The sequence below is a fragment of the Sapajus apella genome, unplaced genomic scaffold, assembly GCF_009761245.1.
Source record: "Sapajus apella isolate SASKATOON/1434 unplaced genomic scaffold, GSC_monkey_1.0 scaffold37, whole genome shotgun sequence".
Taxonomy (NCBI): Eukaryota; Metazoa; Chordata; class Mammalia; order Primates; family Cebidae; genus Sapajus; species Sapajus apella.
In genome coordinates, this window is record NW_022436977.1 from 3,332,046 (window position 1) to 3,354,852 (window position 22,807).

At 42.4% G+C, this 22,807-nt stretch overlaps 1 pseudogene; it reads left to right on the forward strand.

Annotated features, from left to right (window-relative positions):
- Nucleotides 1–5,910: 5,910 nt before the first annotated feature.
- LOC116564588 overlaps nt 5,911–22,807 on the forward strand; it is a 28,435-nt pseudogene continuing 11,538 nt past the window's right edge.

A 22,807-nucleotide genomic window follows, 5' to 3' on the forward strand; every position in this document is an offset into this window, starting at 1 on the left:
ATTTGGTTATTCTCTCTTTTCTTTTATATTAATCTGGCTAGTGGTCTATTTTGTTGATCTTTTCGAAAAACCAACTCCTGGATTTATTGATTTTTTGAAGGGTTTTTTGTGTCTCTCTCTCCTTCAGTTCTGCTCTGATCTTAGTTATTTCTTGTCTTCTGGTAGGTTTTGAGTATTTTTGATCTCGCTCCTCTAGCTCTTTCAATTTTGACAATAGGGTGTCAATTTTAGATCTCTCCTTGCTTCTCATGTGGGTACTTATTGCTATATCTTTTCCTCTACAGACTACTTTAAATGTGTCCCAGAGATTCTGGTATGTTGTGTCTTCATTCTCGTTGGTTTCGAAGAACACCTTTATTTCTGCCTTCATGTCATTTTTTTATCCAGTCAACATTCAACAGCAAGTTGTTCAGTTTCCATGAGGCTGTGCGGTTCTGAGTTAGTTTTTGAATTCTGAGTTCTAACTTGACTGCACTGTGGTCTGAGAAAATGTTTGTTATGATTTCCGTTCTTTGGAATTTGCTGAGGAGTGATTTACTTCCAATTATGTGGTCAATTTTAGAGTAGGTGTGACGTGGTGCTGAGAAGAATGTATATTCTGTGGATTTGGGGTGGAGAGTTCTGTAAATGTCTATTAGGTTTGCTTGTTCCGGATTTGAGTTCAAGTCCTGGATATCCTTGTTAATTTTCTGTCTGGTTGATCTGTCTAATATTGACAATGGGGTGTTAAAGTCTCCCACTATTATTGTGTGGGAATCTAAGTCGCTCTGTAGGCCATTAAGAACTTGCCTTATGTATCTGAGTGCTCCTGTATTGGATGCGTATATATTTAGGATCATTAACTCTTCTTGTTGCATTGATCCTTTTACCATTATGTAATGTCCTTCTTTGTCTCTTTTGATCTTTGTTCCTTTAAAGTCTATTTTATCAGAGACGAGAATTGCAACTCCTGCTTTTTTTTGCTCTCCATTTGCTTGGTAAATCTTCCTCCATCCCTTTATTTTGAGCCTTTGTGTATCCTTGCATGTGAGATGGGTTTCCTGGATACAGCACACCGATGAGTTTTGGCTTTTTATCCAATTTGCTAGTCTGTGTCTTTTGATTGGGGCATTTAGCCCATTTACATTTAAGGTTAATATTGTTATGTGTGAATTTGATACTGCCATTTTGGTGCTAGCTGGCTGTTTTGCCCAGTAGTTGATGCAGATTCTTCATTGTGTTGATGCCCTTTACCATTTGGTATACTTTTGGGGTGGCTGGTACTGGTTGTTCCTTTCTATGTGTAGAGCCTCTTTCAGGAGCTCTTGTAAAGCAGGCCTGGTGGTGATGAAATCTCTGAGTACTTGCTTGTTCGCAAAGGATTTTATTTTTCCTTCACTTATGAAGCTTAGTTTGGCTGGATATGATATTCTGGGTTGAAAGTTCTTTTCTTTAAGGATGTTGAATATTGGCCCCCACTCTCTTCTGGCTTGTAGGGTTTCTGCTGAGAGATCTGCTGTGAGTCTGATGGGCTTCCCTTTGTGGGTAACCCGACCTTTCTCTCTGGCCGCCCTTAGCATTTTCTCCTTCATTTCAACCCTGGTGAATCTGACGATTATGTGCCTTGGGGTTGCTCTTCGTGAGGAATATCTTTGTGGTGTTCTCTGTATTTCCTAGACTTGAATATTGGCCTGCCTTGCTAGCTTGGGGAAGTTTTCCTGGATAATATCCTGAAGAGTATTTTCCAGCTTGGATTAATTCTCTTCGTCGCATTCAGGTACACCTATCAAACGTAGATTAGGTCTTTTCACATAGTCCCACATTTCTTGGAGACTTTGTGCATTCCTTTTTCCCCTTTTTTCTCTAATCATGCCTTCTCATTTTATTTCATTGAGTTGATCTTCGGCCTCTGATATCCTTTCTTCTGCTTGGTCAATTCGGCTGTTGAAACTTGTGCATGCTTCGCGAAGTTCTTGTGTTGTATTTTTCAGCTCCATCAATTCACTTACATTCCTTTCTAGTTATCCATTCTCATTAGCATTTCATCAAATCTTTTTTCAAGGTTCTTAGATTCTTTGCATTGGGTTAGAAACATGTTCTTTTAGCTCACAGAAGTTTCTTACTACCCACCTTCTGAAGCCTGATTCAGTCATTTCATCACACTCATTCTCCATCCAACCTTGTTCCCTTGCTGGTGAGGAGTTGTGATCCCTTGTAGGAGGAGAGGTGTTTTGGTTTTGGGTGTTTTCATCCATTTTGTGCTGGTTTCTTCCCATCTTTATGGATTTATCTGCCTGTCGTCTTTGTAGTTGCTGACTTTCAGATTGGGTCTCTGAGTGGATGTTCTGTTTGTTGATGATGAAGTTATTTCTGTTTCTTAGTTTTCCTTCTAACAGTCTGGCCCCTCTGCTGTAGGACTGCTGAGGTCCACTTCAGGCCCTGCTTGCCTGGGGATCACCTGCAGTAGCTGCAGAACAGTAAGGGTTGCTACCAGTTTCTTCTTCTGCTATCTTTGTCCCGAAGGATACCTGCCAAATGTCAGTCTGATCTCTCCTTTATGAGGTTACTCTTTGGATATACAGAGGTCAGGGAGCTGCTTGAGGAGACAGTCTGTCCTTTATAGCAACTCAGCTTTTTTTTTTTTTTTCAGGGCTGCCCTGCCCAACAAGGAGGCAGCCTAGTCACTGTCTGCCTTCAGCGGCTTTGCTGAGCTGCTGTGGGCTCCACCCAGCTGCCTTGTGAACTTCCCTGAAGTCCTGTTTATATGGGTGTAGTTAGAACTGCCTTGGCAATGGTGGCCTGCCTCTGTATTGGCAGACCCTCTCTGTAATGGCAGGCTGCCTTGGCAATGGCAGGGTGCCTCAGCAATGGTGAACTACCTCCGTAGCGGTGGAGTGCCTCAGTAATGGCGGACACCCCTCCCCCACAGAGCTGGACCGTCCCGGGTTCAGCTGCACTTGCTGTGAAGCTCTCAGTCCAGAGAGTTTCTGATTGCTGTTCTTTTGTAGGGGTGGGGCCAGCCGAGCCTGATCTCCTGGCTCCCTGCCTCAGAGCCTTTTGACTCTATCCCAGGTGTTCCAGTCCTGTTGAAGAGGTGCCATGATCTGTGTGTTTTCCCATGTGGCGACTCACTGCGCAGGCTTAAACAGCGGCACTAGGATTTGTGGCACTTGTTTTTGCCCAGGAATCTCCTGGCCTGGCTCCCTGTTCAGACCCCTCTTTAATCAGATGAATGGGCGACTTCTTGGGCCTCCAGTCGCCAGCCAAAAGGGCCCCTGGACCAGTGTATTTTGTACGGAGAACCGCCGTCCGGGACAAAGCAGCCGGCCGGGGCAAAGCAGCCGGCCGGGGCAAAGCAGCCGCGCCGACCAAAAGAACCACGCCAGCTAAAACAGCCGCGCTGGTGACCCATGGGGCTTCTCCGCCTCGGAATCTCCTGGTCCGTGGGCAATAAAAATGTGGCGTCCACTCACCCTCTGCACTTTCACTGGGAGCTGTAACTCCGAGCTGTTCCTAAACGGCCATCTTGGGATGCTACCTTTTTTTTTTCTAATTAAAGTCGTGTTGCTTTGGATACATGTTTTATTGGATGATTTCACCAGTGCAGGTGTGTAGTATGCCTACTATACACCTAGGCTGTATATTAATAGTATAGCCTGTTGCCTATACATATGCACACACAGAGTGTATTTGCATAAGAAGCCTAGATGGTATAGCCTACCACACACCTAGGCTGTAGAGTATAGCCTATTGCTCCTAGGCTACAAAACTGTACAACATGTTACTGTGCTAAATATTATAGGCTATTGTAACACAATAGTAAGTATTTCTGTATCTAAACATAGAAAACGTATAGTGAAATTACATATTAAAATCTTATGAGACCACTGCTGCATATGTGGTCCATTGTTGACCGAAACATTGTCATTCACTGCATGACTACATATTCAAAGGAGTGACATGTGATGCTCTGCTTGCTAAGAAGGTGTGTGGAAGCAAATATACAAACACCCAGAATTTAGCACAAAGAGAAGACATGACTAGAATGCAATTTCCTTGTCTTAATTGGGGACAAGATAGGGAAATGCTGATTGAATTATGAGAAAGTTAGATATAAGAATCTATTTCCCGCCCCATGAGGTGTTTGCTTTTTGAGAACAGGGCTATAATTAATCCAGCTCTGTACCCCCAGTGCCGTCATTGCCGATTCTCTAATACAAGTTTGCCCAGGGCCGGTCGTAGAGGCTCCTGCCTATAATCCCAGCACTTTGGGAGGCCAAGGCAAGTGGATCACCTGAGGTCAGGAGTTTGAGATCAGCCTGACTAACATGGTGAAACCCCATCTCTACTAAAAATATTAAATTAGCTGGTTGTGGTGGCACATGCCTGTAATCCCATCTACTCGGGAGGCTTGGGAGACAGGAGAATTTCTTGAACCCGAGAGGCGGAGGTTGCAGTGAGCCGAGATTGCGCCATTAGACTCCAGCCTGGGCAACAAGAGTGAAACTCTGTCTTTCTCTCTTTTTTTAAAAAACTTTATCTCAAAAAACAGAAAGTTTGCCCAATGGATGAATGAATAGGTAAAGATGGAGTCAGGATGACCAAAGTCCAGGATAAACTTAGACTTAAAGACAATTGTAAAAACTGTAGTAAGGTGGCTCACAGCTGTAATCCCAGAACTTTGGGAGGCCAAGGCGGGTGGATCACCTGAGGTCAGGAGTTCGAGACCAGCCTGGCCAACATGGCAAATCCCTGTCTCTACTAAAAATACAAAAATTAGCCGGTTGTGGTGGTGGGTGCCTGTAATCCCAGCTACAGGGGAGGCAGAGATAAGGAGAATCTCTTGAACCCCAGAAGGCAGAGGTTGCAGTGAGCTGAGATCACGCCATTGCACTCCAGCCTGGGCAGTAAGAGTGAAACTCTGTCTCAAAAAAATTAAAAAATGAAAACAAATTTAAAAAATAACTGTAGTAAGAACTGTTTTTATTTGGTTCAGAGCAGGAGGAACTGCAAACGTGCAAGCCTATTGTTTGGGGTAGGTGGTGTAATTAATGTTTATGGATGACAAAGAAAAAGCGCAACTGTTTATTAACTTTATTTACCTATCAAGGTTAATGATTTGCAGAATGAGAAAAACCTGGAGACCAGGAAATTGAAGCTCAAGATATGGGAAGGAATGACAAAAAATCCAAACAAAAAACCTAAAAAACAAACAAAACGATATAAAACAAAACACCTAATTGTTTTGAATAGTTTCATATCCTGGTTCAGGCAAATTGCATGTAAATGAGATTGGCATGCCTGTCAGTCTTCTAAGGAATTGTGGGAAACAGGAAAGAAGAGAGGAAAACACTGTCCCAATTGTCAAAAAAGAGAGAAGGTGGAATCTAGAAACAACTAACTGTTAAATGAAAGTTTTCTGAACTCTCAGTCCAGTGAGTAGAAATTCATCAGAAGCCAACAGCAGTTCACTGTAAATCATACCCTTTATTTCTTTCTCTCTCTCTCTTTTTTTTTTTTTTTTTGAGATGGAGTTACACTCTTGTTGCCCAGGCTGGAGAGCAATGGTGCGATCTTGGTTATCCATCTCCTGGGTTCAAGTGATTCTCCTGCCTCACTGCGTGCTCTCCTCCAGCCTGCCATGGGCTTGCGCCTGAGTTCCCATGGATTTCTGGGGTGAGGGGAGGCTGATGGCTTTGCTCACTGCTCATCTCTTGTCCCTGCAGCTGTCTTCTTTGGCCATCTGTAGAAACACTGGGCCTCCTTGGCTCTCCTAGTGTTTGCTACTGCCTGCTTATCTGTTCTTGGACCCATTGATTCCTGAACCTAAGAGAGAACAGTGAGTGTCAGGGAAGTGAGGACTTGCTTGCATGCCAGGAGTCTTAGCTGAGCAGCATTGCTCCTCCCAGGGCAGGGAGCTGGCCAGGAACCATGACAGGATCAGGTTCCATGGCAGCAGAGGATCAAAGACCAGAAGCATGGACCAAGCTGAAGTCTGGAGAAGACATTGGCTCTGAACTCCAGGGAGATCAGAAAAAGTACCAAGTCTGGAGGGTTTTGCCAGTGAGAGGCTGTGGGGCAGGCTGTAGAGCCAAGAGTTGGGAGTCTAGAAAAGATGGGACCAGAGGAAGAGGGGTGGGAGACGACAGGATGTTAGGGATGGCCTGGCCATCTTTATGGGCTGAATGGGTAGGATACATGGACGGGGTCCGGGGTTGTACTACAGGGCCAATAGGGGGACAGACTTCTGCAGGGAGACAGTGCTGCTGACCAAAGGACAGCAGGGCCTTGGTTTGTGTTAATGTGTGTGAATGACAGTAATGGAAAAGGGTTGGATTTTCATTACTCCTCCACAGTCAGACAAGTGAAATGTGATCACCTTGGGGCGTAGAGGCAGTGCCTGGTGCACATAAGCCTTGAAGCCAAAGTGACTCAGGTTTAAATCCTGGCTCTGTCACTCATCAACCAGGTATCCTCAGGCATTTAACTTCTTAAGTCTCTGTGTCCTCTCCAGTCTAAAGGGGACAACAATACAAACTCTCATGTGGTAGGGAGGAGTAACTGGCTCTTGGGTGCCCCGTGGGAAACATGTGCCCAGCAAAGGAAGTTAGAATGGGCTCTTTTCCCTTCCTTTGTTTTCACGTTTTCCTTTCTTCTTTTTCTCTTATTTTTTCAACTGTGATAGGCTGGCAGAAGCTGGCACCATGCCCTGTTTCTAAGCAGGGTCGATGCAAACACTCCTGTAGAAAAACCTGACAATGAGGGGGAGGCTGGAGTCAGTAGCTCCATGGCAGGCAGGTCAGTGCCACTAGTGTTGTCCTTCCAGGGCCATCTCTTTCCAGGGTTGAATATCATATCCCCTTGTCCAAGGATGGAATGCAGTCTCCAGCAACATCGTGGTTGTAGTTCATAACTCTGTCCCTCAGGAAAAACCGCCTGTAGCTCCAGGGGAGTTAGTTTCCGTGAGATTTGCTTGTCTTTTCTATTCCCATGCCAATGCATCTTCAGACTCTCTTCCTTATGAAGCAACTATGCAGACCAACTTCCCTGTACTTCCTGTGTTCCCTTTCTTCTGAGAATATTCTTGCTCAGTAGACAGGCAGTGATCTGCTCTGCCCTCCTCCATTCACAAACATCCAAGGTTTATATTTTTAGGAAGGTGCTGCAAAAATATATACCCCTTTTCAAAATAAATAAACGCTCCTTTTAAATGATGAAGAAATAAAACCTTAAATCAAAAGGTACACTTAAGGGTTGTCATCCGGCCAGCATGAGGGAACACACCAACCCAGCACAGATCTGCACTGCGTTAATGACAGAAAGCTTCCTTCTCATCTTACACAAGCCTTCAGGTCTTCCATTTGGGGGCAATGTAGAGCAGAGATTACTTGTACACGAAGACATAAAATTTCCCCCATCCCAAATGATCAGGACTTGAAAAGATATTTAGAAAAGGAAAGAGAGAAGCTGATTGGATTTCAGGCTGTTTGGGAGTTCCCGGAGCCAAAACTGTAGCCATGGTCTAACTCTGGGGAGCCCTCACAAATCAGTGAGCCTCACCCTCATTGTCTGAGGATGAGTTTGGGCCGGGCCAAGGGTGGGACCTGAATTAGCTGAACACTAGTTGATAGGTGTATGTACATTGTGTGTGCCAGTGTTTGACCACCTTCTCTGTAAGTCATACCTTCTTTATAAGCCATACGTTTGACCTTTGATATATCAGTTGTGGCTGGACACATTCACTCCTGTATTGCACTTTTTCCTCTGACTTTACAACACAGGGGGCATAACTTTCTTAACAACCTGTCTCCTAAATTATTGAAAATGCACCACTTGGCTGGGTATGGTTGCTCGTGCCTGTAATCCTAGCGCTTTGGGAGGCCGAAGTGGGAAGTTTGCTTGAGCCCAGCAGTTTGAGACCAGCCTAGGCAATATAGGGAGACCCCGTCTCTACAAACAAAATAATTACCCAGACAGGATGGTTTGTGCCCATAGTCCCATCTACTTCGGGGGATGAGGTAGATCACTTGAGCCCAGGAGGTAGAGGCTACAGTGAGCCATGATCACACCATTGCACTCCAGCATGAGTGACAGCGCAAGACCTTGTATCAAAAAAATTAAAAACGAGAAAAAGAAAAAAAAAAAAGAAAATGAACCTCTTTAGAGAAGGAGCCCAAGGGGTGTGACCACCCACTCTTTTCCTACAGGTATGCCCATCTCCTCGTGAGCTCAGCCCCGCTTTCTGCCCTTCCTTGCTTACTCTGAGATACACTCGTGTTCTTCCAACACAGTCCCTGTGATTTGTTGAGCTAGTTTGAAGGGTTTCTGTTCTTTTCTCCCTGAAAAAGACCCGCACATTACATAGGAATAAAATGACAGCATTAGTCTGCAGGAAGGAGCTCGAGCAAAGAGCATTGCTTCCTGAGCCCTAGACAGAAGGTAAGTGCCTACGGATAGGAAGGGGAAATCGGCTTCACTGAGGCAACACTAGGAAGACGTTTTAAATAGGGATTTAAGTAAGCGTTAGGATGGGAGGAGGAGCCGTTTGTTAATTCAAAGTTGGATAATTATTCTGTTGTTCCATGATCAGAAAATGTGGTTGTAGCCTTTCAAAACAAGACTTCACCATCATTGTAAATGCCTTTTATTTTATTATCATGTTTACTATGTCTTTGTTTGGCAGAAAGAAAGCACAGCCCACTGGTGACATTAATATTAACATGAACAAAGGGAAACATGAATAAGTATTTGGCTGTAGCAAGGAAGAACACACAATAACGATGAGAGAAACGAGAGTAAATTATTCTGCCAGTGACTCAGAAATTCTGCTGCCCTAAATGAATCATTTGTAGAGGCCAAGCAAGTATTAACGTAGGAGACATCATCCCAAACAGAGGGACAAATCTGACATTCTGTAATAGCTCTTTTTGTCATTTATGGTCCAAAACAGATGAGCTCTGGAACATGTAATTTTATTGCTGAAATCAATAAAGTCTGGCCCCAGGCCAGTGCTTAGAATAGCTGTTGCAATCGTCTGGCAGATGGAGAGATTGCTGTTGCAGGCCTCCTGGCTCACCCTTCTTCTGTTGGCCCAGATTCATACCCAGCCCCAAACCCACTCCTTTTGACCCTAGTCCATGGCAGGCATCCCTCCTTTCCTCATGTTTATTGAGGGGCTTCCCCAGTGCAGGCCCAACACCTCAACACTTAACTGTGATGTACCTTGGTTTCTCTCTTTCTCAAAAACCAAACCAAATCTAACAAAACATTATTTTTCCAAGCTCTTCAGCACGGGCTGAGTCATAAAGGTCACTGGTCATTTCGGGACTTTTCTCTCCCATGTAGGAAAAGGATTTCATGCTAGACTACCAAGTGATGTCTGTCATGACCCATACTGTGGGGCCCAGGAGTCTCCCAGCACTCTGGGGCACTGGTCAGAGCACTGACCTGGGAGGCTGAGGTTTAAGGTTCTTACTGTGGTTCTGTCACTATTGGGCTACATGAGTCAGGACAAGACGCTGTAATTCTCTAGACCTGGTTTCTCCATCTGTATTGGACTAGAATTCAGCAGGAATCAGGCTTTCAAACTGTTCTGCAGAGATGCTTCAGGGCATCTGCAAACTCTTGGGTCGCATTTTATTGAAAAAGTAAAGCATTTTTGATAAAAGACAGCAAGAATAATCAAATAGATTGTATTTCAATTTTAACTGTTAGAATACATGAGCATATTTTTTGTGAGTTTATTCTGTGGTCTTGGAAAAAAATTATCTGGTTACCTCTTGTGTATATATTTAAATCTTTTATAGGTGTGCATTGACCTGGAAGGTTGCCACTGGTCTTGTCTTAAAATCGGGGTAGTGCATATGCATTAGCATGGTACCTGGGGCCACACCAGATTAAAGGCTGTGCCAAGCTCAGAGGCATCTGCTTGGCACACACTCTCATTACAGAGCAGTTCTCATTTGTGCAATAACTAATAAATGCCAAACATATTGTAATGTGAAAATATCATGTTATAGATCATTTAAGCAATTATTGTATTTTTTCTGGGTGATTTATTGCCAGATATTTATATGCATACACACATATGTGTTTTTATACAAATATATGATATTATCTTTGTGTGTGTGTGTGTGTGTGTGTGTGCATATAATATAATCTCTCAAGTTTAAATGAGTTTTATCAATATGTCCCCTGACGTTGACAGAGACTTTTTAGAAATCTGGGAACCAGGAAGAACTACTTATCTGTATGGTAACTTTTTCCTGACACTGAGTTGCCGAAACAATAGCAACAACTTAATATGTTACTAAAGATGATACAAAATTTAACCATCATCTAATGTCAACATTTCTTTTTTATTTCTAATTGACAAATTATAATTTCTGGAGTATCATGTGATGTTTTGATATACGTTTACAATGTAGAATGGTTAAACCAGGCTAATTAACAATTCCATCATCTATATTTTTTAAATAGTAAAGTTTCATTTTCAAGAGACTGTCTTATTTATCTCTTATTTATGCTTTTTCAGGTTATAATGGGCAAACTTTATAAATTTCAACTAAAATGAATTTATATTAATAAAATTTTTATCTATTTTATAAATACTGGGATCCAGGACAAAATTCAATTTGAAAGAAGAGATGTCTCCTACTGAAAATGTTTGCAGTCCCCTGGGTAGATGCTGTTTCAGCTGGAGCCACTCTTGTGAAAGGGGGATAGCTATTTGGTGTGATTTAGGGACACCAGAGGAATCCTTGCTATTGATGTGGTTTACTTTACCAAGAGGTAAAGTCTTTCTTTCCTCAATGAGGTTGGACAGTTACCATGTCATGCTTCCGGGAGAAATGTCTAGAGATGTAGAAATTCATATTGAAGTGGGAAAGACTGATAGTAGAACCTTCCCAGACAGTAGGTTTTGGCCTCAGTGGCAGGCTCTGGGCATATAAATGGGATGGAAATGAGGAATTTCAAGGACAATGGAAACAGGAATTTGTTAATTTCTTCAATGGTTTTGACAATAAAATTTTTGTTCTGACTGTAAGGAAAAAGAATATTCTAGCAATTGGAGGTGGGGTGGAGGGCTCAGTGTCTGTAGATTACCAACTGTGAAATCGCCATGCTAGGAAACATTCTCACATTGTGATCTCTCAGTCTTCACAACAACTTTGCAAGGTGGTTCGTCTTATTTACAAATTAAAGATAGGAAAATTGAGACATTGAGATATTAAATTATTTACTCAAAGCAATATGGCTAGTAAAAGGCAAATTGATATTGGAAGCCTGGTCTTTCCTTCACAGTCACACTTGTGGGGAGGACAGAGCCTATAGCCTTTCTTCCTTTTGCTACAAGGAGAAGGGGATAGTGCTTGCCATGGTGTACAAGGTTTGTGTGCTCAGCCAAGAGGGAGAGTTACCAGGGGAACCTGGAGGTCAGCAGGTGTGACCTAGAAGACTGGACTCTTTAGTACGTAGGTTTGGCCTTTGCAGAGTATTCTAGTGCAATCTGAGCTGAGTCATGTCTCTTGTTTTAGCCTGAAGAAGTGTAGACTAAGTTCCTAGCAAGGAGGAAATGAAGGAAAGTAGGATTAATCTGCAGCTCTGAATACATAGACATGAAATGAGCACATGCTGTTGGAAAAAAATGACGCTGAAAGATTTGCTTGACACAGAATTGCCACAAACCTTCAATGGATTAAAAAACAAAAACAAAAACACAATGTCTGTGAATTGCAATAAAGCGAAGCACAGTAAGATGAGGTATGCCTGCCCTGGATTCACAGATAGAGCCATTAAAGAGATGACGAAGTGAAAATAAGGTCATTAAGATGGGTCGTAATCCAGTTGACTTGTGTCCTAATCAGAAAAGGGGATTGGGACACAGACATAGACAAAAGGAAGACCATGTGAAGACACACAGGGAGAATACGGCCACCTACAAGCCAAGGAGAGAAGCACCCAAGGAGAGGAAACCAGCCCTGCCAGCACTTTGATCTGAACGTGTAGCCTCTGAAACAGCGATGAAGTACATTTCTGTTGTTGAGGCCACCCAGTCTGTGTACCCATGTTACGGCAGCCCTAGCCGGGTAACGCACTGCCTAATGGAACTGATCTTAGAGCTGTGCTTCAGTCTGAGGTTCTTCCTGTGCAGCCCTCCATTCTTCCACCTCTCCCATCACAGGTGGCCGACCTGCATTGTGATCCAAAGGGTCTCTTCACCTCCTCTGCATCCCCGATACCTGCTCCTTCTCCCTCACAGGTGTTTCCCCCCAAAAATCTCTTGTGTGCTAATCTCTTTTGGCATCTACATCTCAGAGGACCCATACTAACACAAATATGAAGAAACAATTTTACTTGGAGATGCAATTTATTTCTGAGATTATTAAAAAATAAATTCTAATACTAGGTGACAGAGTTCTTTAGAAGTAAGCCCAAATTTATTTTGGATTTATTTTCCACTTGCCAGTATAGACGGGTGATGTGTTCCTTGCTCTGCCCCTCTGGGCCCTCTACAGCTGTCTTGGGGCTGAATGGGAGAAGACGAAATGCCACCCCTGTTGGTGGAATAATAGCCTGCCAGAGCTGGAAAGGACCTCAGAGATGGTCACTCAAGACCACCCCCTCACCTCACACATGGGGAGACTGAACTCCCAAATAGTTAGGTGTCCAAGTGACTCACCCAGGGTCACAGAGCCAACAAGTGCTCTTACTGGCAATCCAGGGATGCACTACTTAGAAGGATATAGAAACTGTTAATTGAAAGAATGTGATAATGTGTTTGGATAACCTGTGAGTTACTAGTCACCTTTTTTGGTTATCTCTGGCTCCTGTTAATGAAATAATGGCTATCTGGTCACGTAGGTGAGTTGGAAAGATGCCTTTCACCTTTCACCAATGCCTGGGGCTATTTCCAGGCACTGCAAACCCCTGATCGCATGAGAATAGGCTGAAACATTTTAGCAGCTGCCACAGAGGGTAAAGCCTGGCTCAGTAACTGAAGCCAGAATACATCCTTGCAGGATAGCAAGGGCTGTCTTGGGCTGGCAGCAAACTGCTGGGGGCTGCCTCTTCATCCCTCTGTCCCCAGTGGGTCTCATGTGTCCTCCCCAGCAAGTTGGCTAGGCAAGGCCTCATCAGCTTGCAGTGGAGCTGCATGAATGGGAGGCTGGCCATAATGGCAGAGGCTTAGCCTGAGTCCAGGGACTGCCACTATTCTTATCTATTCTAAATCATTTGTTAGTCAGCTGTTGTGCTATTGATATGGTAGATCTTAATTGTTAGTGAAATGGGGCTTCCTCTGCCCTCTCCACACCTCACAGGATCAGGAGGCCAATGTAGAGCTGAGTCATAAGATAAGAAAATGTCACAATTCCTGGCTTAAAAGAGGTCTTGGGGCCCAGATTCTTCTGAAACATCAACAATTTTGTAGACAGTGACGGGGTGGAACCTGTCTCCCAAAGGAGGTAGTCCAGCCATTGTCACAAAAGTTATAACAATTTATGAGTTATAAAAATAGGCAGCTGACCTGCAGGCTGTAGTTTGTCACTTCAGTTTTTTTTGAAGTATTATATCAACATATTATTCATCTTGTGGCTGAGGTTTTGGTGCCCTCTTAAATTCCGCACCTGAGGCAAGAGCCTCACTTGACCCACCCTAGCCCCATCTCCGAGACACCTATTCTTTCCACCCAGCACTGGTGCTCCCCTCTGGTCCCAGTACACCAAGTACACCAAGTTGCCTTTGAAAACTATCCCTCTATCTTTTTCCTTAGTTATGTGGCTTCTGCGGGAGCAACCCCACTCCAGTTCCCTGACTGGCTCATCTGTTCCAAAATATCCCTTCCCTAACAGGATGGCTGATTCAAGGGCTAAGCAATGAAGCTGGTCCAAGGAGAGTCAACTTGAGACTTAAGCTGTGAATGCTGCGCCGCAGACGCTTTCTCCACCCTGGGTTTGTGGTGTGAGGATGTATGGCTGGGAACTGCTGAGACCACTAGGAGTAAGCTTCAAGATTCAGGCCACCTCCTGGGCACTGCCAAAAAGGTAGAATTCAGGGATGCATGCAGGTTTTGTAAGGCCTATGGCTTATACAATTTTGGTTCTCTCTCTAAAAATAACAGCAACAATGAAACACACAGAATTACACATACAAAATTAGGTACAGATGTGAATATTTGATTAGAATGAGAAAAGAGGTCATAAACAAATTGCAAATTAGAAAGAGCTGAAAAATAACACAAAAGTCACAATATTTAGGTAAATGGCACATTAATACCTGACGCATCTCTGTGGTACTTTTCCCATGTTTTTTGCTGCGTATTATTTGCTTACATTCTTATGAGACAATGATTTTGTAATGTTGTTTCTTAAAGAGAGGATCAAAAGATAGTCTTTCCTTTGGTATGAATGATTGAAAATTTTTTGTTATTTAGACTTTAGAAAACTCTCAGCATCATGACTTACGATAATTTCATGTAACATTTTTAGGATTGCTGTCAAATAAGGGAAGTGTAGACTTCATGACTTTCATGATAAATCTACTTATCTCATTCTCATTTCATGTAGTTCCCCTAGGTAAACTATATATTAGATGATACCTCCATGCCTCTCAAGGTCTATATGAGATTTTGGCTCAAATTCCTACTCTAGGTCATGTAAAAAATACCCTCCACAAGATTTCTGTGATTCCTAGGAAGGGTCTTCTATTCTCATGATAGTTACTTTGGAGCATCTATTCATTCTATTTCAAGGGACAGTATTTTCAGTCTTTCCTCTTATCCTCCATTATTAGTCCAGACAGTTGAGTGGGACTGACCTCTGAAATTCAGGGTGGGAGCGCATGTCCCATACCTAAGACCAGTGATATATTGCACCCCTGCTGGCTACCACAGTTGGTTCTAGAATGGCCATGAGATCCATTTAGAGTCCAGGATAGTCAATTCGTCTTTTGTTGAAATTTTTGGAGAAGAGATACTTGCCCTCTCCTGAGAATATGTGAGATCTGATACAGTATAAAAAGTGTTTAAGGGACTATGAGAGCTGGTTTGAAGAGAAGAAGAAAATTGGGCTACATTTAGCTGTCTTTGTAATGTTTGTGGAAAAGGAATTTATGTCCCATTATTAGGTTGACAGATGTCAAGCTTAGCCCCAAAGGAAATAGAGGAGAACTAAGGAAGATGCATGAAAAACAGAGTTTGATTCTCTTAGAAAGGGGAAGCATCTGGTTTCTTGGCCTTTAAGAATACATTATAGGTCCAGTCAAGGGTAAAACAACTAGGTCTCCCTATAATAAAAAAGACTTAGAAACATTAACCAATGGCCCATCTACTCGAAGTCACATTTAATGCATAAAATATTTGAGTTAGGAAGATTCTTCTTAAAAGGCAAGGTTTTAAAATACCAGGGTCTCATTACCAAAAAAATACATTTTATATTCGATGGGTGTTTGACTTATGATTTTTATAGATTCTGCTTCTTCAACCTTTGTGAAACCTTTATGAAATCCCCATCTATGTATAGACATCATGAAAAGAGGCTTGACCATTCAGCCTTATGAGCTCTCTTGGTACTTTATACATTCCAATCACAATAACCCTTTGCTCAGTCTCTGTCAGAGTATATTAATACATCTATTTCCTAAATAGACTGAACTACTTCAAAAGGTCTTGCTATATTGCATTTCTTCGAACAACGCCTGGCATATAATGGGCACTCAAAGTAAGCTAGACAGACTTCTGTTTGGAATCTCAGTTCTTTCACTGACCGACTGGATGTCTCTGGAAAAATTATTTTACTCTTTATGAAAGCTCTTAGCACATGCTTGGTGCAAAGTATGTGCTCTTCCCTCTGAATAAATAATGCTAAGGAAAAGAATGGTATTTCCCAGCAAACTGTTCAGGACAGGTATGGCAAGAATTCATGGCTTTTGAACTCTTGGCCCAAGAATCTTATGTGTCAATTTGTCTTATGTCAAGAGGAAGCCATTTCTGGAACCCATTTTCGTCTCCCAAACCCAGTTTTTTTTCACGTTTGACAGAAAAGCTGTAACACATAGCAACTCCTAGCCATGGGGGATAAAACTCTACACAGGAGGAACCATGTGGCTGGACTGTATGCACAGCTGATTAAATATTTGAGTAACTTACTTTATAATACAATTTCACTAAGTGTCTACCTATTGCACCAAACCTATCGGCAATTAGATGGCTCAGAAATAGCCTCAGAATGCAAAGGCACATCCTTCATGGCTTAAAATAGAAAAATCACTAATGCTCTCCCGGATGTCGTAAGTAGAGAAGTTGGGACATATGCCACTTTTAATGACTCAGTCAGAGACAAGTCCGTGTCAGTGGAACTCCTCAGAGGTTTCCCAAACGTCACCACATGAGAAGCAGTTGTAAAACATGATTTAGAACATGTGCTCTGGTCGTCAAACACCGTAAATGTAGCCACGTTTGGGGTTTACATTCATCTTAAGCTCCTGGAGAGCAATCACTTCTTTTTGAGCTGCCCATGGCTGCCTGACTTCCTCTGACATCAATGAATTAGGCAGACTTTCTCCTAAACACATTTTATAAAAAGAAACCAATGAATTAGAATTTTCCACTCACATGGAGTATATTGGATCATGACCCAAATTTTTTTTAAGTAAAAGGGAGCATAATGGCATAGGAAAAAAAAAAGTGTCCATCTTATCGAGTGGTAAGGAATGTTTTTAGTAACTTTTTAGGTTCACATATGAGATGTATTGTGATGCAATACTTACTGTGGATCACAGTAAGAACAAAAATAAAAAGCTACTGGGTTTGAGAACTCCTCTGTTTTTAAGAAGGCTTTGCTATATGTGTCTTCATCAATTGTCATAAATATTCCAATGAAAATTAAATACAGTTCATGGCTCATTTTGGTAATAACGCTTACTATTTGTTGGATACTTATTACATCCCTGACGGGGTGGAAGAGGCTTCACATAGTTTGTTTCAAGGTAAGCTTTAATATCTCTATTTTAGCACCAGGGAATCTAAAGTTTAAAACTGTTCATCGGTATGTTCATCATCATACCAAATATGTTGCAAATATCTAACTCTAGACCTAACTATCTTTTCCAAGCATTTTACTAGCAAAGTAAAAGCACAGCATTTTAACAAAAGGATAGTTAAAGTGCTCTTGGAAATCTGTTGATTTAGGTTTGCAAGAGATTTGAGCCCTTTGAGCGTAGTTGTTTGGAAATTTGTCCTACACACACAAAGATCTGGATCTTCTGGAAGAAAACTAGGAAAGACAGATGTAAAAGAATAGATATGCCACTGCCCATGCTGCCCAGAAGCGAACTCAAATGATCTAAGGAAGACAAAAATAGCAGACCATCTGCACCAGCTCTCAAACCAGAGAAAGGTGTCCTCTGTTTTGCAGGCTTGGAGGAAATTCTGTTAAATATACTCACAAAGGGCCAATCCATAGCTCTATTTTCTGAGAAAGTAATACCAAGTCATGGAAAACCCAAGCCAAATACCGCTCCCTGGCTTATACATTTCATAAAGAGCTGGTAAACTCCTGAGTGCAGTGGCTCACACCTGTAGTCCTAGCTACTTGGGAGGCCGAAGTGGGAGGATTGCTGAAGGCCAGGAGTTCAAGGCCAGCCTGGGCAATGTAGCAAGACCATGCATGCCTCAAAAAAAATTAAGAAAATTAAAGGGTTGATAACTTGCCATATCCAACTGTATTCTCCTCTCTTCCTCCTCCTCCTAGAACTCCTTCACCCAATGGTTATCAGCAAGTGCAGCGGGATAGCAGAGTAGGTGTACCCTTCCTGGACATGATGGTCCTCTTCTTCACAGCTCTGTATCAGGGAGAAGGGGTGTAGGGATCAGCGTAGGGGGACTGGGAAGGGAAGCTGACCCTACAGGATGTGTTTCCCAGGCTTCCACGTCTGCTGGTTGCTACTGATGGGTCAGTGGGCATCTCCAGCAGCAGCTGTATTTCCTCTATGGCTCCAGCTCCTGTGGCACAGGTCCCCCCACAGTTCTGATTTTTCCAGTTTGTCCATGGTCTAGGGAGAATAGTGGTTGTCTGCTGTTGCTAATCTCTGAGTTGCCTCCTCTCACCCTATTGGCTGCTTGCTTTCCCAACACCTAAGTAATTTGTCCCTTGCAGTAAGGTCTCTTGGTTTTAAAGACTCAGAGTCATTTTTATTTTCCTGGTTAGACTCTGGTTAATACAGTGAGGTGGTGGGACACCTGCCGAGAGCCATTTTCTGAATCCCAGTTAGGTGCAGCTGAACACCTTCCTACGTGTTTACCTGAAGACAGATACCTATGGTGGAGTGCAAGGGTAACAATCAATACAGTGAGAAGCTACTGACAGGCAGCTGTGATATAGAATAAAGGCTCTGGATCTCGAGTGATCTGTTTCTTCAGGCAGCATCATGACTCTTTTCCAGGTCTGACTCTGTGCAGTGAACTCAGGCTCTGCCTAGCGCACAGGGCTAGCTGCACCTCACTAAAATGTGGAAGGAAGAAAAACCTCTACCACCACTCAGCATATTCAAAAATTCCTGTCCAGTGACTGTAGGCCAAATAAAGAGTCTTGTCTTGCTGTGGCTCTCAGAAAGATAAGCACAAAGACCCAGGGCAGCCAGGGTTTCCACCCCAAGTCTTATTTTTCACCTGGCCTTTGGCAGTTTGTCTCTATTTTATAGCAAATGAAACATATCCTGAAATAAAATTCATAGATAACAAAACCTACACGCACATGCAACTTTTTAAAAATCAATATTATACCACAACTATAACGTAATGGAGAAATAAGATAAAGGTAATAATGATAAAGTTTAACCCAACATTTAAATGATAAGGTATGATTTCGCTAGAAGACATGATGCATTGGTCAGATGGTTGCAGCTGTGCATAATAAATAAGCTGGGCTTTAAACAAACAAACAAAAAAGGATGAGAAACATGAAACATCACTGGTACTCAGGCAGGACACCAAAGTGAAAACTCGTGTTAAAATGAGTAATAAGCAGAGTTATTTTATGCATCATACAAGAAAGTGGGAAGTACTTAATTGATGGAGAGATAACATACCAAGATAAGCTACATACTGATATAGTGGAGAAAATAGAAAGCATGACATATTCTCACTGATGAGCTGGGACTGATTTATAAGTGGAGGGTCCATTATTGCCTTTATTATGACATAGACTAAGGAACAACAAAATTTTATGAAAAACACACTTCCTATGTTGAAATACACAGATATATATATTTTAGTACATTATGCAGAATTAGAGATGGGCTAGAAAAGAACAATCACTCAGAAGGCCATGGAGTAGACATCAGGCATTGTTAGTAGAATAAGACGCAAAAACGACAGGCGATCCTTAAATAACTGTATGACTTCAATGCTAGATTTCTTATCATTGTTCTAAAAATTGGAAATAAGTGATAGCAAAAATTTAGATATAAAAAAAGCTTTCTTTTTTGAGACAGAACGAGACTGTCCTGGACTGGAGGGCAGTGGTGCAACCTCGGCTCACTACAACCTCTGCCTCCCAGGTTCAAGTAATTCTCATGCCTCAGCCGCAGAGTAGCTGGGATTACAGGCATGCACCACCACACCTGACTAATTTTTGTATTTTTAGTAGAGATGGGGTTTCGCCATGTTGATAAGGCTGGTCTTGAACTCCTAGCCTCATGTGATCCACTCGCCTCGGCCTCCCAAAGTGCTGGGATTACAGGTGTGAGCCACGGAACCCAGCCAAAAAAGCTTTTATCAATGAAATGCAATAAGATTCTTACACTTAATATATGTCTGTACTTTAATAATAACTGGATCTAAATCTGCTCCAAAAATTTGCCAAAAGGGTCTCAAATATGTGCTACATTTTTACAAGGGACAGTTAAAGTACAGACTAACACAGCTGTGTTCAGCCCAAAGTACGCAGCATGATTCAACTCTTCATACATTTTCGAACAAAGAGCCTACTTGCCTAGATTTGCATAGCAGTTATATTCTTGGAAATGTAGCATCTATATTAAAACAATGCAAAAACTGCTTTGTGTGATCCGTAAAACAGAGTTCGATTCTAGGCTCATAAATAGTTATAAAAAAGGTTTTCTACCATGTGAATACCTCCTGGAACATTCAAAAGTCAGGCCAGACTTGAGAAAATCCTTTGCTCTATGGAACTGACCTACCCATGGCAGGTTGTTCAGCATCCTTAGTCTACCCACCAAATGTGCGCAGTCTTCCTACAATCACTGTGCTGACCAAAAACTCCCCCTCAAATTGCCAAGAGGCCCTCTGAGATAGGATATCAGCCCACTGAGAACCATTGCTTTAAGCCACAACATTATCTAATCAGTTGTTCCATACAGAGTCCCTCTCCGCTCCATTCTCTCAGGCCAGGTGCAACCCCGGGGGCTGAGCTGTTGCCCTGCGCCTTGCTGATGTGGCTTTCCTGGGACGTGACTCGGCTGCTGTGGTTCTGCATGTCCTTACCAGTCTACTTGCTCCCCAGCCGCTCCCCCTAGTAGCAAGTAGCACCCAGTCCACTGACAAGAATGGGAGCTAGAGTAAGAAGCAGGGGTTTTTGTTTTGTTTTTATCATGTATCCCATTGAGCTGATGTAACATATTGAATGTAACATGTTGACGCCTAAACCTTTTATCACAAGCATACAAGTTTCTTAAAGCAGGAGTTTTCTTGCTACTCTGTCCCCCTCCCAGTAATTTAAGGGCTCGAGATCTCTTTAAGATTCAGTGCCTGGGCTGGGCGCAGTGGCTCATGCCTGTAATTCCAGCACTTTGGGAGGCCAAGGCGGGTGGATCATGAGGTCAAAAGATTGAGACCATCCTGGCCAACATGTTGAAACCCCGTCTCTACTAAAAATAAAATTAGCCAGGGGTGGTGATGCGTGCCTGTAGTCCTGGCTACTCAGTAGGCTGAGGCAGGAGAGTCATGTGAACGGAGGTTGCAGTGAGCCGAGGTCATGCCACTGCACTCCAGCCTGGCAACAGAGCGAGACTCTGTCTAAAAAAAAAAAAAAAAAAAAAAAAAGATTCAGTGCCTGTCCATCAGTTCCTCTACCTTGGTGCTATCCAGGTTCCTGCTGGCCCATACGCGGTGACAGTGTCTTCATGTGAATTACTATAAGGTATCCCATCCTAGACACTTCTGCAGAAAAATGCCACAATACACTGATATTGTCATAAGAAATCTACAGATTTTTCCTGCCTGTACTGTGAGTATCCTTGCCCCACTCCTCTTCCCCCACTGCACAATCTGCCCAACCGTAAACAGCCCTGACCATGTCTGTTCATATGACATAATTTAGGCCAATGCTATCTCCTGGTCAGTGAGGACTAATCATTTTAACTCTGAATTAAATTAATGAGCACTCATTGATCATCTATTACATGTAGGGTTCTATGTTCCTCACTGAGAGGGAAATATAAAAGGATCGAGAAATGACCACTTGACAAACTCATAATTTAAGTTCGCCAGATTTCTGCTTTTGCATCAACAATTTAAGGATAGATAACTTGTCTAACCTTAATGCAGAAGGTTTTACAACAGGGATTTAACTGTTCTTCTACCGGTATCACAGTAATTGTATGAGGTAGGAGGATTTGAAGAAAGACACAGGCAACTTAGTTAGACATTTAAAAAATACAGGTTTACATTATTTCCTTCTACAAAACGTAACATCTTCGGAATCTGCTTCTTTCTGGGATATTGTAACCTCTTGCATTTAAGAGACTCAATTTTGTCTGGAGGCCATTTGGCAGAGACATTACTTTTTAGAGTGTCTACTGAGCATTTTCTCCAAGTAATTTCCTGGTGAGCTCCTTTTATTTTTCAGCTGATAATGCACATAGGATGTGCCCTTCTCAGGGGAAGACTATGAACTTGTAATAAGAAAAAAATGGATAGCTTTAATTAGTCTTTTAACATAAATGCAATAATCGTATTTTTCTCTAGGAGCTCTTTAATCATTTCACTAGTCTCATGATTAAAGTACACTAATAAAGTTGTCCCCATCATAGAAAGATGAGCAAAACATGGTAAAGCCCTTAGGAGCATTGGTGTGGGATCTTTAACTGTACTGGCCAAGGTTCTTGGTTGTAAGCAATTGAAACTGATTCTAGTCATTTAAGCACAAAAGAAATTTCTTGACAAGATTTTGGTTTCTTATGGGAATCTCTAATAAGTTTTGAGGACCAGGCTTGGAAAATGGGGCAAACCAAGGGAGTCTACGTAGTCAGAACAAGAGCACATTTCGCAGTCAGCCAGTACCATGGGTGACTGACTGCTGAATGGAGGATGCTGAAGCAGCTAACATTAAGCACTAAGCCTGGTGTCACTGCCACCGAGCCTACTGCCATGGGGAGCCAGTGCTGCTGTCACCTTGTCCCTACTTCTCTAAGTTTATATCTGTGGACATTTGATTGGCCAAACTTGGTTCTGGGCTCCTGCGCTACTAACAGGGAAATGAATTTGGCCTTTTCAGCTTCTGTGAGGAGAGCTGGGCTTTGAGTCCTATTAAATCTCAGACTCAAGGCAATTCTGAAACATAAAAATACAGTTTAGATGCCAAGCAGTTACAGACAGGCAAACATTCATTTCTTTCATGGAATGACTAAGGAAGACAAATAAAACATATTTTATCTTACTTAACTAATATCTCACTTTTAAAATCTTCATCACCTTTTTTTTAAAAAAAGAAAAGAAAAGAAAAGAAAACAATCCAAGTGCATTTCACTATGTTTCCCCAAGAGTTTGTGTTTGGAAACAAATATCTTTTTTTCCTTGCTTAAGAAGCCA